Source organism: Ictidomys tridecemlineatus, chromosome 5 (assembly GCF_052094955.1).
Source record: "Ictidomys tridecemlineatus isolate mIctTri1 chromosome 5, mIctTri1.hap1, whole genome shotgun sequence".
Classification (NCBI taxonomy): Eukaryota; Metazoa; Chordata; class Mammalia; order Rodentia; family Sciuridae; genus Ictidomys; species Ictidomys tridecemlineatus.
The window spans coordinates 8,385,432-8,406,045 of record NC_135481.1 but is presented as its reverse complement, the minus strand read 5'-3'; the positions used below and the strand labels follow the sequence as shown (position 1 = coordinate 8,406,045).

Genomic DNA, 20,614 nt, shown 5'->3' with positions numbered 1-20,614 from the left:
ATCACACATTGTTTGTACTTTCCTTAGAATGTGTAGAATACTGTCTAACCAACAGTGAAGCATAGACTATTTTTTCCCATTTTAGAACAATTTGACTGACAGATGATTAATTGGTTTCTCATTATTGTTTTAATTTTGAATTCTATGAATTTTTGTAAGGTAGAATATTGATAAAATAAAAATTATTTTTGCTAAGATGTTTAGGAAAAAACACCTGTTAGTTCTAGCCATGCATTAATAAAAGTTTTATCTTCCTTAATCCATGTTCTAGATGATAATTTCTTTATTACAGGGTTTCAAGTTCTCTCTAGAGGCAGAGAGACCTTCTACACCCTTGATACATCACAGAAAAGAATTTAAGGATATATCAGGTTTTAGCAAAAGGAAGAGCTTTATTAAAAAGTGAGTGGTGAAGATGTGCATTCTCAGAGCAGAATATAGGCTATCTCCAGAGTGAAATATACGTCCAGGACTTAAGGTCAGAATCCTTATTAGCTTACATGATTAAGTAGAATATGTATGATCCAAAAGGCTGGACTTCCCTCAGAATTAGGAAGTATTAAGCAAAATAATGTTTCCTCAGTAGGGAGTCTTGTCAGGCATGAAGCTTTCAGCTTACATCAGTGTCTCTGCTGGTCAGATGGTCAATTTGATGATCAAGCCAGAGGGTCTTGGTCCAATCAAATGTTAGCCCCTAGCTTCATGGGGATAATGGTCTCTTTCTACCTCTTAGGCTTCTTTGCCCAGCTCATGGCTCAGGAGTCCAGGAGTTACCCATTCTGCATTCCAACAGCGACATTTCTCCTTTACAGATTGATTTTTGTTTTCCATTTTCCCAAATTTCTATCTTAGTAATAAGCAATAGGATTGTAGTTTTTTAATGGCATTAAGTTTGTTATGCTTCCTTGAAGCATCTGAGTAAAAGTTGTTATTTTAAACCAATTAAATGTTACCTCATCTACTGAAACAAGAAAACACTACCCACTAGAGAAAAATAACAGAATCATGAATCTCCACAACTCAGGATATAATCCAAAATTACTTGATACACAAAGAATCAAGAAAATGGAACACATTTTCACTTGAAAGATGATCAATTGATTTCAACCCCAAGATGAACCAAATGTTGGGCTTAACAAACAAGCGTTTGAACATAACTAATATAGATGCTGTCAGTGAAGTAAAAAAAGACATGTTTTCCATGCATGAAAATCCCAGTAGAAAAATGAATTCTTAGCAGGTAAGTAGAAACATTAAAAAACCAAATGAACATTCTAGAACTGAAAAATACTATTTCTGGAATGAAAAATTCACTGGATGAAATTAATAGTTGAATTTTAGGTGGATACAATATCTTTATTTTATTTTTTTATGTGGTGCTGAGAATTGAACCCAGTGCCTCACGCATGCTAGGCGAGCACGCTACCACTTGAGCCACATCCCGAGCCCAAGAATTTCTTTTTTTTAATTTCTTTTATTTTATTTTTAATTTTTAATTCTAATTTGTAATATATATGACAACAGAATGCATTACAATTCATATTACACATATAGAGCACAATTTTTCATATCTCTGGTTTTACACAAATTATAGTCACACCATTCGTGTCTTTATCCATGTACTTAGGGTAATGATGCCATTCCACCATCTTTTCTACTCCCATGCCCCCTCCCTTCCCCTCCTACCCCTTTGCTCTATCTAGAGTTCATCTGATTCTCCCATGCCTCTCCACCCCATTATATATCAGCATCCTATGTCAGAGAAGACATTCAGCATTTGGTTTTTTTGGATTGGCTAATTTCACTTAGCATTATATTCTCTAACTCCATCCATTTACCTACAAATGCCATGATTTTATTCTCTTTTAATGCAGCATAATATTTCATTGTGTATATATACCACATTTTCTTTATCCATTCATCTACTAAAGGACATCTAGGTTAGTTCCATAGTTTAGCTATTGTGAATTGTGCTGCTATAATCATTGATGTGGCTGTGTCTCTGTAGTATGCTGTTTTTAAGTCCTTTGAGTATTGACCGAGGAGTGGGATAGCTGGGTCAAAAGGTGGTTCTATTTCCAGTTTTCCAAGGATTCTGCAAACTGCTTTCCATATTGACTGTACCAATTTTCAGTCCCACCAGCAATGCTAAGCCCCAGGCCAACATCATTCTAAATGGAGAAAAATTAAAAGTATTCCCTCTAAAAACTGGAGCAAGACAGGGATGACCTCTTTCACCACTTCTATTTAACATAGTTGTTGAAACACTGGCCAAAGCAATTAGACAGATGAAAGAAATTAAAAGGATATGGATAGGAAAAGAAGAACTCAAATTAGCACTATTTGCCAACGGTATGATTCTATACCTAGAAGACCAAAACAATTCCACCAGAAAACTTCTAGGACTAGTAAATGAATTCATCAAAGTCACAAGATATGAAATCAACACCCATAAATTAAAGGCATTTCTGTATATCAGTGACACATCCTCTGAAAAGGAAACGAGGAAAACCACCCCATTTACAATAGCCTTAAAAAAAATAAAATACTTGGGAATTAACTTAACAAAAAAGGTTAAAGACCTCTACAATGAAAGCTACAGAAAGCTAAATAAAGAAATTAAATTAGACCTTAGAAGATGGAAAGATCTACCTTGTCCTTGGATAGGCAAAATTATTTTATTTTTGGAGTCAGGGTTGGCTAAATTGTTCAGCCTGGCTTTGAACTTGTGCTCCTCCTGCCTCAGACTCCCAATGTAGCCATACACTACCATACCCTGCTTCACAGGATTTTTGAGATAGCCTTGCCCTGGTTTGTTGCTTACGTTTGATCTACATACAAGTATAGGGTTTATTGAAGACAGCAGGTATCTGTGCTAAATATACAAAGAGGTCATTGCATCTGAAGACATTATAAAATAGGAAAAATAATGAAAAGAATCTTGGAGCCTGAAAAACCAGAGCTGAAGTCTCAGCTCTGCCACCCAATAACTCTAATGATGTAATCTTGGAGAGAATATTTTGTCTTCTCAGACGTTTATTCTTTATCTGTAAAAATTGAAATGAGAAATCTTTTTTCATACATTTATTTTAAAAATTCAGGACTGGGATTATAATTCAGTGGTAGAGTACTTGCCTAGCATATTCAAGGCTCTGCAAAAATAAACCAAAATTCAATGGTTATATATTTTAATTCCATACCTAATAATTATTAGTTTTTCCCATTCATTGGTCATAAGAAAAACACAAGTCTTATAAAAAATATAATCCTGCTTAGAATGAGGAACTAAATGAATAAATGTTTAGTGTAAACACTAGAGAAAGAAACATAGCTTTACATTATTTTTAAAAATCAGTTTTCAGTATGAATTATGGTCAAACATGTTTACAGTAGTTTTTATTGAATAATGATTATAGCAATAGTAAGTCATTATTTTGATTGACATTTGCATGCTAAGTAATTTTGTTATTAAATCAACATTATTTAGCCAAAATTGAATTCACCTCCGTGATATCTAGTGGAGCCCTAGAACCTACACTGCACAGAATTTCACCCATTTTTAATATTCTATGATACATTAAACCATAGTATTCCTTTTGTTCTGTTTTTTTATCATTTACTCAGTAGCACTCAGTTATGCTATATGATCCCTGTAACAGAGATTGTTATTATTGTTAATTCCCATATGATAGGTGGAAACTGAAATTCAGAGAGAGAAATAACTGGCTCAATGACACATTGTGGTACTGGGGATTAGGCAGGATATCAAAACTGAGATTGAATCCAGAGTATTAATTTCCTGCTGCTGCTAAAAAAATTGTCACAGATTAATAGTTTAAAACAACATAGATTATTATCTTACAGTTCTGAAGGTCAGAAATCTGAAATGTTGGGGTTTATTTCAAGCTAGAATCAAGATAATAATTTTACAGGTTTGGGGATTTAGGGTGTGGACATCTTTGGGGATCATTATTCTGCCTACCATATCCAGTAAAAGAAAAAAATTGGGGATAGGGACATAGCTCAGTTGGTAGAGTGCTTGCCTCGAATGCACAAGGCCCTGGGTTCAATACCCAGCACCACACACACACACACAAAAATTAACATTCCATTTTTGTCCTCTCAGCATCTTAAAGAAAGAACTAGTTATTGTCATCCCATTGTGCAGATAAAGGATCCTAAGGCAGAAAGAATCTGTGACTTTGCCAGAGTTTTGTAACTGTTTAGCCTAAGGGGATCTTTTAAGTCCCAGAAAACTTTCTACCAGATCATACTTCCATAACATTTTTATTAGTATTAGGCATTTGATGCTAATATAGGTATATTGTCTTCATGTCTCCAGATAATCAAACTTGAATTCAACCCAAATTAGACTTGATTCAATGCCCTTGCCATCTGTTAGCTTGCTTGATAGTTTCTGGTATAAAAGACATGTCTTCTTGAAGGATAAAGAAATAAGCTCAGGATAAAATGGATGCACTGTCTTGACTTTAATCAAGTACTTTGAAAATCTCTTGTTGCTAGTGTTTTAACTCAATAGGGTAATGTTTGTGGAAATTTTGGGCTTATATAGATACATTCTATCTTATGCATCAAACAATTTTTAGGAGCTGGGGTTGTGGCTCAGTGATAGAGCTTGCCTCACATGTGCTAGACCCTGGGTTTAATCCTCAGCACCATATAAAAATAAATAAGTGAAATAAAGGTATTGTGTCCAACTACAACTAAAAAATAAATATTTTTTTAAACCAAATTTTTAAATTTTCTATGAAAAATACATAAAAGGGTTATCTTAGACCAGATATTTTTTAAGATCTACTTTCAATTTCTTTTTCTTTTTATAGTTTCTCAACACTTACTTCCTGCCTTTCCATTATGCCAGTAAGTAGCTGAGTCTATACTGTAAATTTACTTGTTGGTCTATAGACCTTTAACTCTTTTCTTATCGTCAGAAAGGGTAGCTATAGAAAGAAAATAGTCCTTCAAAATGAATAAATAGTTAAAACAAACCCTTTAGATAACATGTTTTAAAACTGCTATACAAAGTCGTACTAAGGGCAATAAAAGACTTGTACCATTATTTATCAATTGCTTATGGCTTTTCGATTTTGCTAAGGCCATTTGTTTAGTTTTTCACCAATTAGTTCTTCATAGTCAGATGTTTCTATTTACCCAAAACTAGGTGTTTTCACATATTAGATTGTTTCAGAATTCATCATATTTTTTTGTTTTATTTCAAATAGGAGGATTTTGTTGGTTTATTATTTTCCTAGCTTTGCCTGGTGGTAAAGGACAGTGTTTTTTCCTAAACTACATTGCCTAAAAATCACAGTTACTCAAGTTAATATAAGCATCTTAACTAAAAAGAACTAATGGTAGCTCTAGCCAAGTATAGAGTGGAATGGGATGTTCTGAGATCAGACCAAAAAAAGGCATGTGATGGTTACCAAAAAGTTAGAAGCAGCACGATTTAACAGAGTTGGTGGAACTTTTTAGTGAGTCAAGCCTAAATTCAAATCCCGGTATTCTACTTAAAGATATTAGGCAAGAAATTCATTACCTTCAATCACTCATTTCATTTGTTAAAAGGCAACATATTTCAATATAATATATTAAAATGAGCATATTGAAACACAATATATGAAAGCAGTAGAACAGAAGAAGAGCAGAGTTTGACATTGGATTTTTTTTCCCCCAACTCTGATTAAAGTCTCAGGGAGAAAAGGCACACTTAGAGCCTTCTACCTTATATCAGAAGAGCATAGATCCATTTTTAGCTCAACCTAGTCCCAGGCCTACACTAAGCCTGGAGCTGAGGAGGAACAATGTGAGAGTCCTAAAAGGAGAATTGAAAATGCAAGCAGAAATGGAAAACACAGTCCTCTTTGTTAGGAACCCTCCATCAACCCTGCATGTTCCCTTTAACAGCCACACCACTACCCAGGGAATCCCTATTATGTATCCCTATTGTTGAAGAAAGGACTCCCCTTTGCCTAGTCAATCACTCATTCAGTAACCATTTAGAAATAAAATCTCATTTAAAATTTCTAAGTTCAAAAGATATAAGTGCTTTCTTGAATAGACCCAAATTATTTTACTAATTTAGCCATGAGAATTTTTCATGCTAACCAGTAAGCCTTTTCTATAAGCATCAGATAAATGGGTGCTCTTGATTTGTGTAATCACAGACTTTATTTCTTAGAGCAATTTTCGATTCACTGTAAAATTGAAGGTACAAATTTTCCTATATACCTCCTAACCCCATCTCCAAACAAGCAACCTCCCCCACTATCAAACACTCCACACTAGTGTAGAAGATTTGTTTTGGTCAGTGAACCAACATTGACATGTTATCACCTGAAATCTACAGTTTACATTAGCATTCAGTCTTTCTATTATACATTCTGTGGGTTTTGACAAATGTAAAATGACATGTATTCACTATGATAGTATCATACTGAATATTTTTGGTGCTCTAAAATTGCCCTATGCTCTGCCTTTTTAGTCCCCTCACTGATCTTTCTACTATCTCCCTCATTTTACATATTCAGAATGTCATGTAGTTTCAATCACACAAGCTATAGTCCTTTCAGATAGGCTTCTTCCACTTAATAAGGTGCATCTAATGTTATTCCATGTCTTTTCTTTGCTTAATTACTTGATTTTTTATCACTGAATAATATTCCCATTGTATGGATGCTATGGTTTGAATAGGGTTTGTCGCCACCCAAATTCATTTTGAAATTCCGTTGTCAATGTAGTGTTGAGAGATTGGATCTATAAAAAGCAATAATGTCATCTTCCAGTGATGACCAATTCTCAAGAGAACAGATTGTTTTGTGTTTTTTGGTAATGGGAATTGAATCCAGGGTCTCTCTCCCACTGAGCTACATCCCCAGCCCTTATATATTTATCTATTTTTATTTCAGTAAGTTGCTTAAGGCCCCACTAAGTTACTGAGGCTGGCCTCAAATTTGCAATCCTCCTGCCTCAGTATCCCAAGTTAGTACCACATCGTGCCTGGCTCAGATTAGTGTTTTGTGAGAGTACATTGTTATAAAGTGGGTTGGCTCCTTTGTGCCATCCCTCTCCTCTATATGTACCTGCTTATCACTTGCACACATTGTGTCTGTCATGTTATGACATAGCTTGAAGTTCTCACCAAACACAGCCACCCAGTCCTAACCTTCCCCGTCTCCAGAACTTCAAGCTGAGTAAACCTTTTCTTTTTAAATTATCCAGTCTTAGGTGTTCTGCTATAACAATAGAAAATGTACTAAGACAATGACTGTAGCACAGTTTATTTATCCATTTACCTTTTGAAGGACATCTTAGTTGCTTTAAATTTTGGCAATTATAAATAAAGTTACTATTAACATTTGTGTGCAGCTTTTGCTTAGGCATAAGTTCTCAGTTCCTATGGGCAAAACCAAGTATTGATGGATTTTATGTTAAGAGATTGTTTCATTTTTTTTAATAAACTGCCTTTCAAAGTGACTGTACCATTTTGCATTTGCAACAGTGATGAATGAGAGTTTCTGTTGCTTCATGTCCTTGCCTAGCATTTGGCTTTGTCAGTGTTTTGGATTTTAGCCATTCTAATAGGTGTATAATGCTAACTTACTGTTTTAATTTGTAATACCCTAATGATACATGATGTAGATCTTTTCATACGCTTATTTGCCATCAGTACATCTTCTTTATCCTTTGCTCCAGATCTTTTGCTTATTTTTAAATTGATTGCTTTCTGGTGTTAAGAGTTAGAGTTCTTTGTAAATTTTGGATAATAGTCCTTTATCACATAAGTCTTTGTAAGTATTTTCTACCAATATGTGGCTTACATTCTAATTTTCCTCACAGTATCTTTCATTGAGCAGGAGTTTTTAACTTTAATGAAGTTCAGTCTATCAGTTCATTCTTTTATGGATTATTCTAGTGTCATATCTAATAAATCATCACCAAATCCAAGGTTAACTAGATTTTATCCTGTGTTAACTTCTAGATGTAACATTTTGCACTGTACATTTGGGGTTTTGACTCATTTTGTGTTGATTTTTGTGAAGATTTTAAGGTTTGTATTTAGAGGGTTTTTTGTTTCTGGTTTTTAATGTGAATATAGTTATTGAATAGAGTGAACTCTCTCCATTGTATAACCTTTGCCAAAGATCAATTGACAATATTTGTATGAATCTATTTCTGGACCCTGTTGTCTTCCATTGATCTGTTTGTCAGTTATTTTGCCAATACTGCACTGTCTTACCATCTTACAACAACTTGATGTCTGATTAACGTCAGTTCTCCAGTTTTGTTCTTCAGAATTGCATTTGTTCTTCTGATTTTGTTCCTGTTAATTCCATAGATTATGCTGTATAATACAAGAATAAAACTTAACCCTTATATTCTGTGTTAGGTACATGTCTAAGGATTAATATAAGTGATTTTTTTTCCAGTGCTAGAGATCAAACCCATCACCACATTCAAGCTGGGCAAGCAAGTGGTGCTCTATATCCCAAGCACCAATAAAAGAGGAGGGGAGGTTGGTGATTTCTTAATTTTCATAGCTACTGTTTCCCAGCTTTCTTTCATCCCCATGTGTTCTGTATATTTTATTTTTTATTTGTTCTTTTTAGATATACATGACAGTAGAGTGTATTTTGACATATTCTAATTAGGATCTGATTCTTGTAATATTGTACATAATGCAAAGTTACAAGGATAGTGAAATTATGTCGGATTCATTCTATTGTCTTTCCTATGCCATCTCCTCTCCATTCCCTTCATTTGCCTTTATCTAATCCAGTGAACTTCTATTCCTACTCCCCTTCCTTAGTGTGTGTTAGCATCTGCATATCAGAACATTCAGCCTTTGGCTTTTTGTATTGCTCCAATTCTATTCATTTATCTGCAAATGCCCTAACTTCATTCTTCTTTTTGGCTGAGTAATAGTCCATTTTGTGTGTGTGTGTGTGTGTGTGTGTGTGTGTGTATCACATTTTCTTTATCCATTCATCTGTTGAAGGGCACCTAGGTTAGTACCATAGCTTAGCTATTGTATACTGAGTTGCTATAAACATTGATGTGGCTGTGTCACTGTAGTAGCTGATTTTAACTCCTTTGGGTATATACTAAGGAATGGGATAACTGGGTCAACTAGTGGTTCCATTCCAGATTTTCTGAGGAATGTCCTCTGCTTTCCAAAGTGGTTGCTGTTGTGTATATTTTAAAAACTTCTACTCAAAGTACAGTCTGTGGCCTCAGACCTACTGAATCAGAATCTACATGTTTACAGTATGCACAGGTACTTTGTAAGCATATTAAAGTTTAAGAAGCCCTCCACTAAAAAAACAGCAAGTTTTATGTAACCGTGAATATGACATTGTAGCTTCATTTTTTTATAATTTGAAAGTCACCTCACAATTTGAAAACCACATTCAGAATCTGAAAGATTTTTCTTTATTCATTTATTTTAAGAATCTGCTCATTTCTGAACTTCTGGTCAGACACTTAGAGACAAATAGTAAAACTGAATTTATTCTCAATAGAAACTTAAATGTTAACAGGTGATTGTTTCATGCTTGAAAGAGCTTCAGTAGGGTCTAATATGTTTCATGTCCTTCTTTGTATTGAAATGGTTCAGTTTCTTTTCTTTTTGTACTTTTCCTTTTGACCAACTTTAGACAGTTATTACAAATAGAATCCTACAACTTACCTTTGAAGTAACATTTGACAAATGCCATTATTGTGTGAAGCATAAGGTTTGGAGTCAGACAGGCCTGGGTTCTCATATTAACTCCACTGTAGGGTGGTTAGAAGGATGAGATGGGGTGACGTGTTTAGTTTTCGGCACAGTGACACTGTGTCAATAAATGTTGGTGTTTTTTCTTGTCCCCAACCCTCAAAAATCAAATTAAATTTCCTCTCTATACCTATATTGTGACATGAGCTTTTGTTGTTAACAATTATGTTGATGCTAACAAACATTTAGTATTTCTTCTCAGATTTACCATATCTAATAGTAAATATAACAAGTTTAATTCAAGCAGCTCAAAATTATTGTTACTGATTTCAGGAAACAACTTCTTAAACAGAGATTTCATCACTGTCTTTCATAAGATCTATATATAAACCCCAAATTTTATTGTATAAATTGATAAACCTTTCATATTTTAGCACCACCACTTCTCCATTTCCATACATCATCTCTCTCTCTTTTTTTTTCCTGAAAGAAATGATCAGTTCTGCCTTCTTTTGATCAGTCAAGGCTCTTTGTAATGTTGAAAGTACTGCATGAAATGTAGCATATTCTAAATATTGTCTTTTCATCATTGTTTTAGTGTATCATCAGGGAAAAGCTAATTCGGAATCTGGTTTTATATTAATATATTCATGGCCCCCTTCCAAGGGATTTCAGGCACCTTAGAAGTAGCCTGACATTTAGCCAAAGGCATAAATGACTAATTCTGAATTGTATCTTAAATACAGAAGCAGAAGTAGAATCCCTAGCTCTAACTGCTAGACGTCATACTTAGACCACACTGGTTCCCTTTGTGCATCTAATTCATCTGCTTTTTGTCAAACTTGGTATTTATTTTTGACTCTGATATCATTCCAAATCAGGCTAGGCTATAATATTAATGCAGTCTTCTGGTTAGAGCTGCCTAAGAATGGGTGTTATGCTCTTTTTCATATAGCTATTCACGTTAAGCTGTTCACTACCTCAAGAAGCATCATGTTTTCTGGTTTTTTTGTCTAAATGTGTGGGGTATTGATCAATGGTGCTTTTCAAAAATAAGCAACAGATTATTTTTTCAGAGTAGTTTGAAAGTTGTCTTAGTCTACTTATGTTGTTATAAATCATCGTTTTCCCCTCAGCTAGTCAGGGTTCTAAGTTTCCCAGCTTGATTCTTTTTAAGTGTTTGGGCTAAGAATTATGTTAGTTTTTTTTCTTTTTTTCCTGTTGTTTTCTTTTGTGGTTCTGGGGCTGGGATCCAGGGTCTCATTATGGTTAGTTTTGATATCTTGTCTTTTGAGGTTTTATGCCATCTCAGAACATGTAACTCTTATTAAAACCTACTCGTATGCTGAATACTCTACCCCAAGATATATTTTTTTTTATTTAAGGAGGGGGATAGAACCAAATTTTTAAAAATAATAGAAATCTACCCCAAAATATCAAACCCTAATAGAAATTTTTAAAAGATTATTCAACCATTGCACAGAAACCTCTCGATGAAATTGTTCAATTATTTTGGACTTTTAATTATGTCCAGATTAACTAAGTTGTTTTTGAATAATACATAAATTCTACCTCTCATTTTTAGGCTAGAGCTCAGGGAAAGTAATTTTTAAAAATCTCCTTTGCCACTAGAGAGGGTTTTCTGGTCTGTAACTACAAATTTTGATGTTTCTGTTATTGGTTTACCTTCCCCTAAAGATTCTTTGGATAATACTCTCATTTTAAGCAATAACCATTGCCATACATCATACATGAGCACAGATTTCTCAAAATTCTGTCCTCTAGGCTTATTTTAGAGGGTGAAGTATATTGTCTGAAATTTTAAAGGTATGCTGCCAAATCAAATTTTCTATCATAATCTGAAAATTCTCCAAAGGTAATCATGTTCAGTCTTATCTTGTTAGGTTTCCCTTCGAGTTGGTTTTTGAAAAAGCAAATAGAAAATTTCACTACCATTTGTTATTATCTGGAGGAGAAAACCAACATGTGTCACTGCTTGCCATGTACCAGATAACATGGCTGTCTCATGACACTCCTTCCTTCCCTGCCCTCCGTGTTTTGTCTGTGCCTTAATGGCCTTCCTACTGAATCAACCACTCGATTTTCAGTGCTTTCAACAAATTAGAAATCATTGTTTCCTATTAATCTACCAAGACTTGGGTAGTTTTCTACTATTAGAATGTGTTCAAAATTGTGGTGATCCAAGATAATATAAAATAGAAGAGTATGAGAAGCTGAGAAAACAAATGACTTCTAGGATTTCTTTTTCTTTCAAAATGACTGACTAGTAATATTTTGAGAACTACCAATACGTTATACCTTTCTCTCCAATGCTAATAATATTTGAGGAAAATCAGAGCCTGGCAACCTGTCATGCAGGATCCCATTTGCACTATTTTATTCCTTCAGTTAGCAGTGCTCAGGCTTTCACTGCCTGACAGACAAATTGCCGAGGAAGGAAGTCAGATCAAGGGCCCCATTTGATCTGTTCCTCACCTATTGTCCCTTTAACAAATAACCTTGATGAGTTTGTAAGATCTTCTCTTTAGAAGAGAAACTATAGACCCAATATTTAACTGACTCTTGCTTACGAAGGTTAAATAGATTATAGAGGATAGCAGAGCTTATGGCTGTTTAGCATGAAATATCGAGTGATCCAGAGGGAGACGTAAGAACGATGGTATTGCTGTTGCAAATAATTGCGGGAGACATTTGTGAGTATGGCACAGTAAATCTGCACTTTCCATGGACACATGTTTGAGGGGAGGCTTCCTCAGGATGGAGCGGCTGTAACACATATCTAATAGGTGCATTCATTTTAATATGCTCATTCATTGAATAGTCCTGATTAATTAGTACATGTCACCATCTGGTACTTAGTGAGACTATTCATTTTTAAAATGTTGAAATTGCAGGGAATAGTGCACACCAATTAAAGTCCTTTTAACTGGATTGTGTTGGTATAAAGTATACTTGTGGGAGGACTTCATTGGAATTCAGTATGCATCTAAGGGTACACACATCATCCTGAAGTCAATTATAACAAAGGAAGTCAAGAAAGGGAAGATGAAGGAAGAGCTGTCCTTTTTCTGATTGTGCCTGTTCACATACTAGGCTTTCTCTGTTTATCTATTTTCCCTCTTACTTTACTTCATTGTCCTCTTGCCTTTTGATTGTGAGTCCCCATTTTTTTTAATGTCTCACCCTCTATTTTTTATATTCTTTTTTGTTATTCCCCATTTCCTTATCTCCTCCCAACCCACTATTTTCCAGTCACAGATTAAGACCAGAGAGTTGGGTGAATAACATTATGTAATGATAAGAGTAAAATCTTAGCGCTCTCTGTTTTTCAAGAGAATGAGTTCTAGTTGGCCAAATTTCCTGGATAACTTGGGGCTTGAGATGTTTAAGCATTAAAATATTTTTAGGGGCTGGGGTTTTTGGCTCAGGGGTAGAGCGCTCGCTTAGCATGCACGAGGCACTGGGTTTGATCCTTTGCACCATATAAGTGTAAAATAAAGATATTAAAAAAATATTTTCAATTAAATAACCATTTGGTGCTTATGTAACCTGATTTTTTAAAAATGCAGACTTGAATTTAGGATGTTTTTTCCTCCTTCTGTCTACTTTTTTCTAAATACCTAATGGATATTTATTTTATACGTAGATAAGTTTTTAAGTAATACAACCATTTTTATGGAAAGACTTCTGAGATACATTTCATACTTTTGTTATTTTCATCCCTTGCTAAATACAGGACACAGAATGTAATTTAACATTTTGTTGATATCTTGCTATTATAATTAGTGTCAACATCAAACACGTTGCTATTCTTGAATACCATGATGCCTTTAAAGGATATAGGGCTGTTTTTCCCACATGAAATGCTTTTTGAGTTCTTTGATTTTGGTCGTCTTCATTCTCCCCCTTTGCTGTCAGGGAGTCACTTGTCACTTGCCACTTCTTGTCTGAATGCTGCTGTCTCCTTCTAAGTTATTTTGGCCTATGAAACAAGATAGCAAAGCATCATTTATTCATCTGTTCAAGAAATATATAGTGCCAATACTGAATGAGAAATGCGTCCTGCCTTTGAGAAGCTAAGACTAGTAAGAGGAGGGAATGTACAAATAGCCATAAATGCCATGTGATAGGATTTTGAGGAAAGAAGCAGTTAATTCTAAGAGGTGGATGTGAGACTTCACAGAGACACTAACATTTGACTGGAGTAGCAAAAGATCTATAGATTTTATGTATGTATGTATGTAGTCCTGGGAATTGAAACCAGGGTCTTGCACGTAATAGGCAAGCACACTATCACTGAGCTACACCACCGGCCCTGTAACTGTAGAATTTTGAACAATAATTATATGAGTGAACATGTAAGAGATGATGCTGTAAAAAAATGGAAAGGCAGTATCAAATCACAAAGAGCATTACATTTTATTCTAAGACGTTCAAATATAGGCAACTGAGAACTACTAATGGATTTATAAAGAGCAAAGTAGTAATGAGCTCTGTTTTAGAGGAATTGGGAGATAACAATTCATTCACTCTATATTTTAAACAACAATGAAATCTGGAATTCAAATTATGGTTTGAAAGGTCAAAGAGGGAGGATAGACTAGGAAGATAGGACCTGGAAATTGAATGGACATAGTATGAGAAAGACCAAGAGGAGTCAAAGTTGACCAAGCCTGAATGCCTACCATTGTAATACCATTCATGTTACAGCACCCAGGAGAAAGTTGAACGTATTTTCAGGAAAAATAATTAGTTATGTTTGGAGAAGTCTAGCAGACAGCTAGAAGTCTGAAAGCTTCAGAAGAAAGGAGCGAGAAGTAACCCTGAAAGTTACTCCACCCTTGCATATTTGGGAATATGCAAGACCACAGAAGAGAATGGTTAGAAAGTCTTTTTAAAGGGTAATCATGGAAAGGACATTTGGGTACCTTTTTGAAAAAGCAGTGCAACACATGTAACTCCACTCAATATTATTTTCTCTGTGGGTTCATAGTAAAGTGGATAGGGGTGTACAAATAAGGCATGAGAGAGAACTATAACTTATCATATTTTAAGTAGAGCTTTCACCTTTGTTCTGTATGAACAACAGGAATAAAACTAACTTGAGTTGATTAAATTTATGCGTAAAACAAGAGTAAGAGTCTATAAGTGAAACTAGAGAGGTGCTTTTCTACTTGATGTAATTTTTAGCTGTGTCCTGAATAGGTGATCTTGCTGGATAACTGTTTCCATACAGAAGAATTGTTTCTTAATATTAGAAATATTTTTAATTTTTTGATATTAAAGGACTCTCATTACAATTTCATCTATTCCATTGTTAAATTTATTTAATTCAAAATGGTATTTCAACCCAGATTTGCATTTATATAATGTTTAAAGTAGATTGCAAATTTTGGAAAGACTTTATAGATGCTCATGTTACCAGACAGCACATGCACTAAGCTAAACACATCTGTGTGTCTGTGTATGGAGCACTTGACCTGGATATCAGAAAAAGATCCAGAAAGGGCATATACTAAGATTTGGGGGTTTGTGTATTACAAATCTTTATTTAATGCTTGCTTTTATAATATGAAGAGTTAAGTTATTCATTTAAAAAGAAGATAAGGACCATAAAGCCTAGACTGTTTGAGTAACTTATATATGCAGTGTACATAAACTTACAAATGTGGTTAGTAATGGCCTTGAGTGTTATTCACTTGTGCCTCTGAGCATTCCTAGTTGGTGGATTGTTGCAATAGAATGGAATTGCCACTTATACTCTGGCCACAAGGACCAGGAGCCCAGGGCAGTTTTTTTAGGAATGGCTGGCATCCCAGCTGTCACTTTCCATTCTGAGAATCCTTGGCTATCCTTAGTGATATAAACCAGTGATATAGACACAGGAAGCTATTTTCACCAATGAAAATGAAGACACAACATACTTTAATTGGGGATAATTAAATTTTTCCTCTATCAGATTGTGGTCTACTTTTATATTAATATCCACTAACTCCCCAGAGTCCAAGCGTCTGCTGCTTTCTTGAGACCACCCTCAAGAAAGGGCTGGAACCTGTTGGCATGTTCATTTCCATCTCAAGTGTTTGAATCCTTTGACCACAGTTTCCATCCTTCATGCTCTATCACTAGTCCCATCACTTCCATTTCTTAACCCAAGATTTATTTTTCTGTCTTTATTCTGTAATAAAATAAAGCTATAGAAGATTGTCACTTTACCTGTTTCATTTTCTCCCCCAGCCACGTCAGCATCCTGTGTCTTTTATATGGATCTGACCAAACCATTTACACTCAAAGTTGAAAGTCAAGTTTATATGAGAGGATAGTGATTAAAGATACTGATATGTCTAAAGGGAAAGAATCTTTAATACATAGTTGGTTTTAGAATATATTTGCTATTTCCATTCAGACATCAGTTGTTGTTGTTGTTTTCCCATTATTCTCTGTAGTTAACTTGGTGCAGTTGGTGCTACTTGATTGTGCACACTTCAGTATGATTCTGGAAAAATCATCCTGGATTTTCACCTAGAGAAATGCCCAGGGTCATCTTCAGTCCTTCCCCAGTGTCCCTCTGATTGATAAACCTTATCCATTTGGCCTTTCAAATCAACCCCTGCCTGTGAATTAATTCCCATTACCACTGCTTTAGTTCTGAGCCTTGTCTGGTTTAGTATTGTAATTGTGGAACCAACCACATTCTCACCTTCCCTCCTCTCAGTGTATCCTTTCCATTTCCACCTGAATTCTTAAATTACAAGTTGGATTACATTACCCTGTTGCTCAGCAGCTCCCTCCTGATATCATCTATTACAAGTCCAAGATAGGATGCTAAAGTTTCTTTGCAAGGCAGTTGCTCAGAACTTGGAGTACAATTTTCCCTGTAGAAACATATAGTAAATAGGTTTGCAAGCTAGCTGACACTTTAAATCAAACCATCCATATCACTAAAGCATAACCAGCATGGTTAACTGTGTTTCCATAGAAATAGCTTCTCAAATTCCCAATTGGTATGTCAAGATGGGGTAAGGAGGGACTGGGGTTGTGGCTCAGTGGTAGAGTGCATGTGTGAGGAACTGGGTTCGATTCTCAGCACCACATATAACTAAATGAATAAAATAAAGGTCCATCAACAGTATATATATATATATATATATATATATATATATATATATATATATATATATATATACTGTTGATGGACCTTTATTTTATTAATTTAATTTAATTAATTTAATTAATTCACAGGCAGGGGTTGATTTGAAAGGCCAAATGGATAAGGTTTATCAAACAGTATATATATATATATATATATACTGTTTATATATATATAAACATATATATACTGTTTATATATATATATATATATATAAAGATGAAGTATGGATATGTGTAGCATGAATTGGAAGAGATCACTCCCCTTCCTGTCCTCCACAGGATATAGAAATTTAATAACAGTGTAGAGAACTGTTGTTTATTAACTTCTTTCTCTGAATCAGCCTCTGAGTTAAGCATTTCATACATTTTATCTGAATTTATTTTCATAACAGCTCTGTAAAATAATTATTTTACTCCTTCAACGGATGCTTAGTAAATTAATAATGTAAATAAGATCACAAGAGAAATGTTTCCCGGACATAAGAAAATATTGTTTTTAAACACTACTTTTCAAACTTCAGTAATTTATACCTTTCTTTTAATTAGAAAAAATAACAACTGCAGTTTCTTAGTATTGACATACATTAATTTTATGTAAATTCAAATGTAAAATTAAGTATGAATTCCTTATATTTATATTTCTCATTTACTTCTAAATCTGAACAATTATAAAAGTTAAGTACCGAAAAAAAACCAAAACCCTGTAAAATGAATGAAATGCAAATTTACAGTAATATAACATGATAGATGATATTTTACCAAAACTAAATTGCTGCTCACAATGTGCACATGGAGCTGCCTGCCACCCCACAGTTTACTTTGCAGCTTTCATTACTATTGACTTTCTTCTTAAGCCATATTTCTTTGTAGGACATTGACAATCCAAGATTGGTACAGTACACTGAGATTCCATCATGATGTCATATGGGTCTTCACTTGGAGGGACTGAATCATTTACATATAAAGTCAGCCTTTTTCTTTTCTCACTGTCCCTTATAGTTAAAGTAGTGCGCTTGATGCCAGCTTAGACTAGAAAGATAAATGTATATGTGGACCTGGAAATCATATTACTGTGCTTAGGTAATAAGTAACCTTTCCAGTGATCCAGCATATGCTTGTATTAATTTATTTTAGATATAGACTTTACTTTCAGCTTAATATTAAGCTCTTTTGGAGAACTCTTAAACCTGTGAAAATATATTCTCAATTCCAGTTTGAGAAATACTCTTTTAATGTATTTTAAAATCATTATGTATTTATAACCAATATAAAAATAATTCTTACCTATTTATTAGAACAGGTCCTCCAAATACCTCTACCAGGAAAGTTGGTTATGGCATTTCCTTGAAGAAATAAATCTATATTTCTTCAAAGTATTGTATAATCCAGACATTCATTAATTTAGAAGTACTTTCTCCCTTTTAAAATCTAGATTATAAATGTTTTACAGTACTGTTGTTTACTCTTTTCTGTAGCTAATTGGAAAAAGAATACCTCCTACCAAAGGAACAAATCACACTGAAATACCCGAAAATACAGAGATTTACAGTGAAATTTTTCTTTTTGGCTTTGTTGCTATAAACATTCAAGTGGAATTTTTTTCTCAGAACCATCAACTATTTTGTATTTCTCTTTCCTTCCCAGTGTCCTTCTCCCACTTTTCTTCCATTTGAATCTTACACTGCCCTTATTTACATCTCAATCAGCTCTGACTCCTTAATATAGCCTTCAGTCCAGTTTTCCTCACTTGACAACTTTCTTCTGAGGTTGGGGGCCGTGGAGAGAAGGAATGCAAGATGACTTCCAGCAGCATCTCACTGTGCCCTCTCAACCACTTACTTCAGTGGCCCCTCCAAGACATGGTGGCTTGATTCAGGTTGGATTGCATGAAAGTTGGTGCTTAATTTGCCCCATACTATTCACTTCCTCAATACTCTGAAGCACAAAAAGCACGACTATTGTGAATATATTGGTTTGCCCCTGGCGTGTTCTGCAGTTAAGCATGTGGAACTGCCTGATTGAAAGCTATGCCTCATTTTAACACTTTTCTTCATTCATAGTAGAATTACACTCTGGTGAGCAGTGCCAGTGGTACTGAGTGAACCATCTTCTGGGGACTGCCATACTTATATCTAAAGAAGGCTTCAAATGACAGGGAAAGCTAAGCTTTACTATTAATATCATCCTGACTGCCATACTAGTTGAGTGACCTTGGGCAAGTCCCAGTTTCTTCATCTGTAAAGTAAGACTTAAAATTATATATATATAATTTTAAATAATATATATATAATTCATAAAACTAAGAGTTTTATGAATAAATTGTTTCAAATAGTGCCTAGTACTTACTAGAATTATTATTTTTCAGCAAGTACTTACTTAGTATCTAATATGTTTCAAACAGCCCAAGAAATAAAGGGATTAAAAAAGACATCACTCTGCCTTATAAGAACTTACATAATTATAATGCAAGGTGATCTTATAATAAAGGTATTTAGGGAATCTGGAAAACTTTTATCACAGAGGTAAAATTTGAACTGGATTGTGAAGGATAAACAGTTTTGCCAACTGGAACAGCATTAGAAGAAACACATTCCCAAAAAAGAAAAACATTGTAAACAAAATAAAACTGTGAATAACTATGGAGTTCTTGGTTATTAGAAAACATTTTAAACTTTTCTCCGATGTTTACCTCCTTAAGTAGGGGTCTGAGGTGGGTTTAGGGAATATTTTGGAGTTTATAACCTTATAACTAGTTATTACCAACTGTATAATAATAATGAGTAGTATTTTTACTGTTTAACTGGTGCATCAAAGAGTTTAACTCAGAAAATTAGCTGGGAACTAAGCAGCACTGGTGTGCCATGGTGCCTTTGCTATTGCACAATTCTTACCCCGAGGTGACTACCATGTGACAGGAACAGTAAATTGTTACAGAAAACTCTTGTGGTTGCAGCAGTTGGAATTGGATGGGCTTCAGCCTTTTAAAAGAGCTTTAAAGTTTTCAAAATTAAGCAGGTCTTTCTTTTGTTTCTTCTTTAGACAAGAGAATGTCATGTCTTAAGATCTTGTCTGGTCTTTCGATAACAAGGAATTGTGTTTTTTTTTTCCTGGTCAGATCTCAAATTAAGACATTTCCTTCTACCCATGGAATTTGTGTACCAAATTAAAGCTGCATTTTATCTCCTGCAAAACCTCTTCCTGCAGCTTTGCTTTCACTTCCTCTCTCCACCCTTTTAGTCATATACTGAAGGGTTTGGCAACTGGTCGAGGTGTCAGGTCAGCATTTTTCACTGTGGCAGAAGGAAAGGTTGGGAACAATGACGTGAGGATTGTCACATTTTCCTTTGCTTTTTTTTTTTTTTTTTTTTGCATAAATGACCCACACATTCCATTACAAAAGCCTAATCAGAACCTTGGCTTATAAATGTTACCCTAACATCCTGTAGATGAACTAATGTGTTGGATGACATATGGAGGATAGTTCCTCAATGAGTGTTCTTAAAAGCCCATGCACAGCAGTGAGGATCCTTGACTCTGCTTCTGTAGTAATGTGACAGATTTTATGGAGAGAGAGATTGGCCTTTGGGAGTTATAGGATTGGAGAAGGAGCTTAGCAGTCCATTCCCTGTCCTCCTTTATTATTAACAGGTTCTCCTTGGGTGCCTGCAGGGAATGCTGTCTGTGTGGTGTTTAATAGACCACCTG

The 20,614-nt window shown here is 34.7% G+C and overlaps 1 protein-coding gene across 11 annotated transcripts in view; it reads left to right on the top strand.

Moving 5' to 3' along the window:
* The window catches only part of Peak1 (pseudopodium enriched atypical kinase 1), a 276,412-nt gene that overhangs the window by 171,570 nt on the left and 84,228 nt on the right, over window positions 1–20,614 (top strand). The window contains exon 4 of one of the 11 annotated variants that reach the window (XM_078049236.1): window positions 8,451–8,536. The exons of the other annotated variants lie outside the window; for them this stretch is intronic. The gene's annotated coding sequence lies outside the window, so the exon portion shown is untranslated. The remainder of the gene's footprint in view (window positions 1–8,450; window positions 8,537–20,614) is intronic. 11 annotated transcript variants of the gene reach the window in all.